This window comes from Dipodomys merriami, unplaced genomic scaffold (genome assembly GCF_024711535.1).
Source record: "Dipodomys merriami isolate MVZ:Mamm:240054 unplaced genomic scaffold, mDipMer1.0.p SCAF_11, whole genome shotgun sequence".
Lineage (NCBI taxonomy): Eukaryota > Metazoa > Chordata > Mammalia > Rodentia > Heteromyidae > Dipodomys > Dipodomys merriami.
Genome location: NW_027202382.1, coordinates 25,489,523 through 25,498,602, shown reverse-complemented (window position 1 = coordinate 25,498,602; position 9,080 = coordinate 25,489,523). Strand labels below are relative to the sequence as shown.

General features: G+C 42.3%; 1 long non-coding RNA gene across 2 annotated transcripts in view; it reads left to right on the top strand.

The window, feature by feature from the left end:
* The first annotated feature begins 211 nt into the window (after positions 1 to 211).
* LOC138816276 (uncharacterized) overlaps positions 212 to 9,080 on the top strand; it is a 141,452-nt gene continuing 132,583 nt past the window's right edge. Inside the window, exons 1-3 of one of the 2 annotated variants that reach the window (XR_011368603.1) lie at positions 212 to 431; positions 5,783 to 5,936; positions 6,908 to 7,047. This is a non-coding gene — a long non-coding RNA (uncharacterized lncRNA). Of the gene's footprint in view, positions 432 to 5,782; positions 5,937 to 6,903; positions 7,048 to 9,080 lie in introns of both variants that reach the window. The other variant, XR_011368602.1, reaches the window with a different exon arrangement.

The window sequence follows — 9,080 nt, the reverse complement described above, 5'->3', positions numbered from 1 at the left end:
CTGAAACTGAGTGTTGGCCCTACTGTGAGGACATCTGGGAGGCTGGTAGGGAAATTAACATGCTTGCTGGGGTTTCAGGTTACATATTTTGTGTTGCCTGGCAACGGGAGCCCACTGTTCCCTTTCATGCGTTCTTCTTCCCCTATCCCCTGTTTATAGTGTAATTACCACTGTGACATCATAATCCCCCATTGAACAGCTGTCAGGGGGCCCAACTGCTGAGTAAACAGGGCTTTACAATCTCTCCTCCACAGGCTGGTTTACTAAATAAATCAATATTTGGTTTGTAGGCACAGAGATTAGGAGGAGATGGAAGTGTCTTTTGAAAAAGCCCTCTGGTTTCCCAGGGCCCCCAGCGCACCTGAGAATGTTGGAAAGAAAAGCCAAGTTCACGGACAAAAAGAATCCTCCAAGAGACTTTCACCTGCCTTGTGAGTTCCCAAGGAACAGCTTCTCTTTATGTGAGACCTATTTGTGACTGAGTAATGTCTCTTTATTCTAAGGCTTAGGCTGTACTTTCCTCTGTCTCTGTCTGGTTCTCTCTCACTCTTTTCTTTCTGCCTCCACCTAGGTCTCTTTTCTCTGTCCCCAAACCCATTTTATTTAATCTTTCTAAATGGATATGATACCCTCAGGGACTAAAAGAATGGCACATAGATAAACAAACACTAAGCTCTCCTTCCCTTCTATTTTACCCACCCCCCTCTAAGGTTAGAAACTCCATAAAGAAAGCAGCCTCTAAAGGCTTTTTGTCCGATTTCTGAGGGATCATATAGGAGAGCATGATTTAGATCCTTCCCCTCTCCCTGGTTGGGAAAGGATGGAACCTAGATGCCGAGAACTTGACTCTCAGAGGCTCTGAGTTCTAACCCTGGCATTGTCTGTCACTTGCTCTGTGACCCGGGATAAGCATCAGAACTGTGCTACTAGAATCTCCATGCTTCTCCTAGCAGTGTCAGACTGAGTTGAGTTCAAATGTTGCTCAGTTAATAATCAACCACAAAGCCTGAGACAGGCAATCCTGTGGCTTTTACGCAGTAAGAAGGAAGTTAACCATCTATTACTGTATTAAATGAAACAGTACACACATACCTTGCTGAGGGCAAGGGCTTGGTTGGTATGGTCGGGTTTTTTGTTTGTTTTTTGAGACTTGAACTCAGAGCCTCATGCTCTCCTAAGGGAGTACAGAGTTGGTGCCTTATTGTGTGAGCCATGACTGCATTTCTGGCTTTTTGCTCATTGGTTAGAGATAAAAGTTTCACAGATTTATCAGCTTAGACTGGCACTGAACTGGGATTCTTAGATCTCTGCCTCCTGAGTAGCTGCGATTATATGTGAGAGCTGTGTATCTGGCTTAGTGCATGTCTTTTTAAAGCTAAAATTATGCAATTCCTACTAAGGCCAAACTATGATAAAGAAAGGGCATTTAAAAAAGAAGGAAATAGAAGCAAAATCAACACCTGTGATGCCTATTCAGAACACACAAAGTACCATATCTTTGTATGATCATAGTAACACCTTGAAGAAGTAAAAACCAAACCCCAACAGAACAAAATCCTCACCGTTATTAAATGGATTATTCACCATCCAGGTGTCCACAAATACGCTCTTGGGTTCTTTATTTTACAGAAAATCGAGGTTCAGAGAAGTGAGCCTCCAAGGTCATCTCAATGTTGAAGATTCATCTTTCATGAGTGAGAATCCTTTTTCTTCCCAGGGCCATTTGGATGTAGCAACATGGACAGGCCATGCAATACTATCAATACAGACAGATGGGCCATAGAAGCCAGTGGATGAGAGACATAGATAACTGTCCCATCACATACCCAATGATTTTAAGGACCTTGTAAGGGCTGCTGGCCAGATGAGGCACACCTCTGTATCACTGGCATGTTGTTCTCCCTTAGCTTGGACATGTCTGGTCCACAAGAAAAATGAGGTGGCAAGAAATGAAATGCTCAAAGTTAATGACCTTGAGGAAGAAGAGGTGTGTCTCAAGTGGTAGAATGCCAACCTGGAGCAAAAAACAAAAAAAAGCCAGGCCAGAACAAAGTCCTGAGTTCAAGCCCTAGTAACAGCACACAAAAACTCAACCGAAAATACATGAAGATAATGACGCTGGGCAGGAGAGGAAAATTTCAATAGCATCCACATGCTTCTCTCCTCTCTTCTTTTGTAGAGTTCACTGTGCTGGGTTCATTTAATGGTTTCAGAGAGTAATTAATCTCTTCCTCATATACAACTCTGCCATTGTCTGCTGTGTCCAGGACATTGCTAGACTTCTGGTTGGGAAGTTGCAAAAGGTCTGCATATCTAGATGTGTACCCTAAAAGAAACCACAAGTCCTCAGAATGGAGGGCAGGGGGAGGGAGGGAGGGATGATAGACCACGACTGATATAAGTTTGTGGTAGGGGTTGGGAGAGAGCATCAATTTTAGACAATCTTCAGAAACTCAGTTTCCCCATTTCTATACAAGGTAAAGCCCAGGCATGTGATAATTCCACTGTTCTCGCTGGCTGGTGGCTTTCTCTTTGAAAGAGCATGGTTTCAATCCAGTTTCATTATAGATCTGTGTGTAGATCTGTATACTGATAACATTCCTTCGTGCTAAGTCTGTCCAAGATAACTAACCTGTTTCCAAGATCTAATTTTGTACGTGGGAATCTTGCCTTGCCCTGATTTCCAGAGCCATAGGCAGGCTTGGCAGGCTGCGGCTAGGGAGGCCCCGGCTTATCCTATTGCTGCCCTGAGCAAGAAGATATCCCTGACCTGCACACTGAAGCAGAAGTGTCTGCTGGCTTGTGCCACTTCGTTTCCCCTCAGGAGAAAACACCTTGTAATTTAAGGTCCCTTGTTTATCTACCAATGAATAAAGTATACCCAGATCCCTTTATACTGACTTCTGTAAAAGATTTACTTTTATAAAAAAAGCCCTTGAGCCAGGCACTGGTGGCTCACGCCTGTAATCCTAGCTACTCAGGAGGCTGAGATCTGAGGATCAAGGTTCAAAAGCCAGCCTGGGCAGGAAAGTCCATGAGACTCTTATCTCCAATTAACTACCAGAAAACTGAAAGTGTCATTGTGGCCCAAGTGGTAGAGTGCTCACCTTGAGCTGAAGAGTTCAGGGACAGCATCCAGACCCCACAACCAAAAAAAAAAAAGCCCATCTGGAGGCTTCCATTCATCAGTAGATCTCAATCTATAGAAGAAGTCTGCTAAAACCCCAAACTAGCATGCAGGCCCAGAGCTCCTGATTAAGGAAATGGCTCTGAAGTGGAATCTGAGCATCTATATATCTAAGCATTTCCCAGGGGTTGCTGCAAATGCCGATGATCACCTTTGACAAAACACTTGCCCAAACCATCCTCCATTCCTGCAGCCCATGGCATCTGATGATTCTGAACTAAGTTTCTACATGATTCATTATTGGTCTAATTCCTTCTTCCATCAAAGAGTTCTGGGTCTGTCTGTCTTCTCAAAAACAAGACTGCAAATCAGTTTGTTTTTATCTAGTCACATTTTCCATATCCCATTGTAGCCTGTACCACATGCCAACAGGTAGATGTGGACAAATTCTTAACCTGCTTTCTCTCTCATGACTACATCTTTGGCCTTGCTATTTTCCTTCCAGGCTGGAAGGTCTGAATTATGGATCTGAATGGAATAAAAGTTAAGGCCCAATGTGTTGCTCATCTCTAAATGACCCACACAAGGAAGGATACTTTTCCATCTCTTTATTTAACTATGGCTGCTAGAACAAACGTTCACCCAACCCCTAAGACACTGTCATGGCAGGATGTATGTGCACACCTCTGCTACCCACTAGATGAGACAGTAGAAGGAAGAGACCAGGTAGAACTGAACTTGAAGTTCCTCAAGTCCTAGGTGCAGTGGGTGTCGATGTAGGGTATGCCACAGTCAACTATGACAAGAGGAGCCTGATGCTCAGCTTCTTCTGCAAGCCAATCATACCAGGTTCTCTTGGGAAAAGAATGTCAATCTGGGCCCCCATCTCTAGATTAACTAGGGTGAATGTTTCCGCAGTTACAGCTCCAGTCTCATTTTGTACTTTAATGGTCTATGTCATGTCTACAAGCCAGACTGAATATACTTTTATAGTGTTCATTTTACAACTGAGAAAACAGCTTTAAGATCACTAATGGACACAGTAAATGATTGGTGCATTTATTTATTCCTCATTCACTCATTCATTCATGCATGCATTTACTTAAATATATTTGGTATCTACCATGGGCCTGAGCACACAAATAAAAGTCACATGTTATCAATGTTCACATGAGGCTTTTGGTCTAGTGAGTCAGACACACTGATCCATCACCCTAGTGAATGTAAAATCATGCCTCTAAGAAAGGCTAGAAAAGGAATGATTTGCTCAAGGGAGAGGCGTGTAACTGGTTTGGAGTCAGTAGCAGAAGACTTGAGGACTGACAAAATCCTAGAGTCTAGGAATGGCTTCTGTGGCAGAGGCCAGTTGTCTGGAGAGTAGAAGGAGATGCTCACTGGGTCACGAGGGAAAGGAAGAATCTCAGGAAGAAGGAGCTATAGGAGCAGCTAGAACTGGCCCCTGGAGTCAGGATCACTCCCTCAACTCTGGCCTTCTCTGCTTTCCTCAGCTGTTCTGTTTGGCAGCAAGTATGGCTCTAGGAAGGATCAATGGTATGCATGAGAACATATTGACACAAACATAAACACCTGTATGCATATACACACAGACACAAGTACACATGCACACATGCATTATTTTTGGCCCAGATCAAAGCTAAGCTCACTCCTTAGAGCTGGATCTAAATGCTGATACCCAGAGCTACCTTTCTCAGGAAGCTCAGAACATTTGAAACTACATTCTCTCTCTCTCTCTCTCTCTCTCTCTCTCTCTCTCTCTCTCTCTCTCTCTCTCTCTCTGTCCCTCCCTCCCTCCCTCCATCCCTCCCTCCCTCTTGTGTGAAAAAGAGTGTGGAGGAAAAGGAAAAGAGACCAGCAGTAGATGACGGAAAATGAGATCTTTAGTGTTAGACTGTTGGGGTCTACTCATGATCTAACAGCTTCAATTAAGCTCTTCCTTCTTGCTGTTTGTGATAGAACACAGGAAGAATCAGGATGTGCTATTATTCCACTCTGAGCCTTTTGGTTTCCAACATCCATTGTTCATACCACATCAAAATTTTCTTTATGAAGCACTTATTTTAAACAGTGGGGGACACTGTTTTGTTCTGTGTAATAGATAACCAATAATAATTAACCTGTCCTTTCAGCCTTGCTAAAAATGACTATCAAAAGGGAAATGGTTCCTGTTTGTCAAACTCTCCTTTCTTTCCTTTCCTTTCCTTTGAGTTGTTTTACATAGAAAAACAAATTGACCCAGGAAGTAAAAGTAGTTTAGAACTGTTCATACCATAATCTTACAAAAACAAAACAAACAACAAAAAAAACCAGAAAAAATCAAATCTTAAACTGTCAGTAAAGATGGCTGGAACAAACCTGCTTCTATGGGCAGACTTGATTAAATAATTACAATAGCCACCATTTTTGAGCACATATTAGTTGCCAGCTAATATATCAGGCAATTTCAGAACTCCAATTTTATAGGAAAATACTGAAGTGCAGAAAAACCAACTTCTCCTAAGTTACACAGCTAGTAAATGAGATTCGGTTCCACCACAATACTTTCCGGCAGTGCAGTCTCTATGGCTCCTGTATCTCTGTGTTCTCACCTGTAAAATAAGTAAAGTATGGCTCACTCACCCTCTCTATGTCTTTCAGGAGTTATTAGCAACCATAGCATTTCCAGTTGGTGTAGCACTTCCGTTTCCAAACCATTTATGTATCCTGAGTCCCATCTGAGCAGCATAACCACCTTGTGACATGCATGCCATTACACTTATCTTTCAGACTGAGGAAGCCAAGGCTCAGAGAGGTAAGTTGATTTGCCCAAGGTCACAACTCTAAAGGATGGAAGCACCAAAAATGGACTTCAGTATCAGTGCTTGGTCTACTTAATGTCAGCTGCCTCTCTAATTACCCAAGATATCTGTAGTAGATTCAGAGTTGCCCAGGAAAAGAAGGGAGCCACCATATAATATTGCACAGGGGGTTATTAGCATTGTCACCATCTTTGTTGGTAGGTGCCAAAGGGCACTTGTGATGTGACAGGTCCCCTTTATCCCCAGCAGATCACCTTACCTTTCTCTTTCCTGTAAAGCAAACCTCCTCTTTCCTCTCTTGGCCACTGAGACCACACTGGTCCTTATGTCTCTGCTGTGTCTCCCTACAGTCCCCAAACTGTAGTCTGGACTTTTTCTCAAGAGCTATGATTTTGTTTCGTTGTGTTCTTCTCCCTTGAGTACACTGGAAGGATCAGAGTGTTCAGCAATTTAATTAATATTTTAGGTCTATGACTGACTGGGATACATACCCATTAAGTTGTCCTGCTTTAAATTGGCTTGAGAGTAAGCCCCTGGGAAAGATGGAATATAATTAAGAATGTTCTTAACCTGTGTTGTTGGCTCAAGTGAATGAACACTGATAGGGCCAGACAAAGTAATCATTCAGGGTAGAGAAGTGGACTCCTTGTTTACTAAGTGAGAAAGAAGAGCTCGGAGCAGGTCACAAGGTGTTCATCAGATAGTGTGGAGAAGATTTTCCACTGCTGGAAAAACATTCTGATATTCATAGAGTTCTGGCTGTAAGACCTATTTATTGGGAATCTCTGATAGGAATTTTGATAGCATCTGGAAATAGGTTGACACAAATAGTGACACCAAGAGGCATAATAACAGGATGATTAAAAAGAGTTGGATATAGATATTAGATATATTCTAAAAAGATGTCTGCTTGGGCAGGATAAAGGCAAGAGAAAACCCTTGCTCCTTTTTTTTTGCCAGCTAGAAATATGGCTCCTTGGCACCTGTCTGTCTGATTGATGAAACAGTGAAAGTTATCTTCATTGGCCATTTCTCCTTTGGACTTGGATACACAATACTACTCCTGAATATTCTGCCCCTCTTGAATTGTCCATTCTCAACAAGGTAAGTGATCATGTTCCATATACTTGGTCCTTGTCAGACCCAGCTCACCTCCGGTGGATGTCCCAAGATCCAGAATGCAAGAAAAAGAACAGAAGCTTTTAGGAATCCAGTCTCATATTTCCCAGAGACATTGCCTATCATTAATACTGTGATTTCAATCCATGTTTTTTAAATACATTTTCATTGTAAAAATACTGTACAGAAGGGTTACAGTTACATAAGCAAGGTAATGAGTACATTTCCTATCAAGCATTGTTACTTCCTCCTTTGTTTTTCTCCTACCCTCCCTTCCCTCCCACCTCCACAACTTCAATCCATGTTTGACTCCAGTGTGTCCTGCCCTATGGATTCAGAACTCAAGTGGGAGGCAGTGTGATTAATTAGCACCCGTTAAACGTGTCTCAAGCAGAATCCATGCTTAGATGTAAAGAAATCTTTTTTTTTTTTTTTTTTTTTTTGTCGGTCGTGGGGCTTGAACTCTGGGCCTGGGCGCTGTCCCTCAGCTCTTCAGCTCAAGGCTAGCGCTCTACCACTTGAGCTACAGCGCCACTTCCGGTTTTCTGGTGATTTATTGGAGATAGGAGTCTCATGGTCTCTCTTGCCCGGGCTGGCTTTGAACTGGGATCCTCAGATCTCAGCCTCCTGAGTAGCTAGGATTCCAGGCGTGAGCCACCAGCGCCCAGCAAGAAATCTTTTTTGTGATTGTTAGATATGGTTAGAAATGGATCCCACAGAAGAATTCTTGAGGAAAAAAAATTAAACTAAAACAGAAGTGGACAGTTGAAAACACTTTTTAAATGTTGATCTGAGGATAGCCACTCTTCCCACAGCCTGGGAAGATTGTGTTGTTATTCAGCAAATAATTCAACTTGAAGAAGGAGCCAGTGGAGAAATCTGTGTGTCTCGTTCCAAAGAGATCCATAGAATAAAGGCTTTCCTTATGTAGTCAGAGAGAGTCTTGGGTGGATCTTGCAGTTAAGACTGAAGGAACCATCAGAACTAAAGCAAATTTGAAGGGCCCTCACAGGATGGGAATTGTATGTGTTGTCAGACACATGAAAGTGGCAGAAAAAACTAATAGAGAAATCTATTACAGAGGTACTTGAGCAATCAGCATTTCTGTCCCCATCTGTCACCCTTCCCCAGGATAATAATCCTAGTTATGTTAATTGCCACACCCGTGGAAGTGGTGCTAGTTTGTATCATAGGGACACTTACCTATACTATATTGCTTAGTTCTGTGAGAGATGAAATAATAACTCTGTATTATAGAGGGAACATCAAAACTGGATATGAGCAAATTAATGAAGACTAAAGAATTTGTAAATGGGGGCTGGGAAGGTGGCTCAGTGGTAGAGTGATTGCCTTGCATGCATGAGGCCCTGGGTTTAATTCCTCAGCACCACATAAGCAGAAAAAGCTGGAAGTGGTGCTGTGGCTCAAGTGGTAGAGTGCTAGCCTTGAGCTGAAGAGCTGAGGGACAGTACCCAGGCTCAGAGTTCAGGCCCCATGACCAACCAAAAAAAAAAAAAGAATTTGTAAGTGGTAGAAACTATGTTCAAAATCACCATCCCAAATTCCATTTCTAATTACACTGCCTCTGAAAGATCCCCAAAGTACAGGCTTGTCTTCTCCCTTTCTCAGCTCATTCTGTTCTCTGTCTGGAACATTGTTCATCCATATTCATGTATTCAATAAACATTTTGAGGATCCCTTGCTATGTATCTGGGAATTGGCTTAACCCTGGGAAAACAGATGGACAAAAAAACATACCACTACCCTTCATGAAAATAAAATCTAGGGAGAATAGGTACAAGAAGACATTGATGTAATTTGACAGCATGATTTGGGGTTAAAAAACCCCAAACACACAGAAAGCACACTGTGAAATCATAGCTAATGAGACAATGAGCTCTACTAGTAGATGAGAAGACAGGGAAGGAGATGTGGAAAGGGAAGATGAAGAGAGGACTTAGAAAAGCATTTTTGAGATATTATACATGATAGCACTTATGGCATTCTGAAAATTAGCA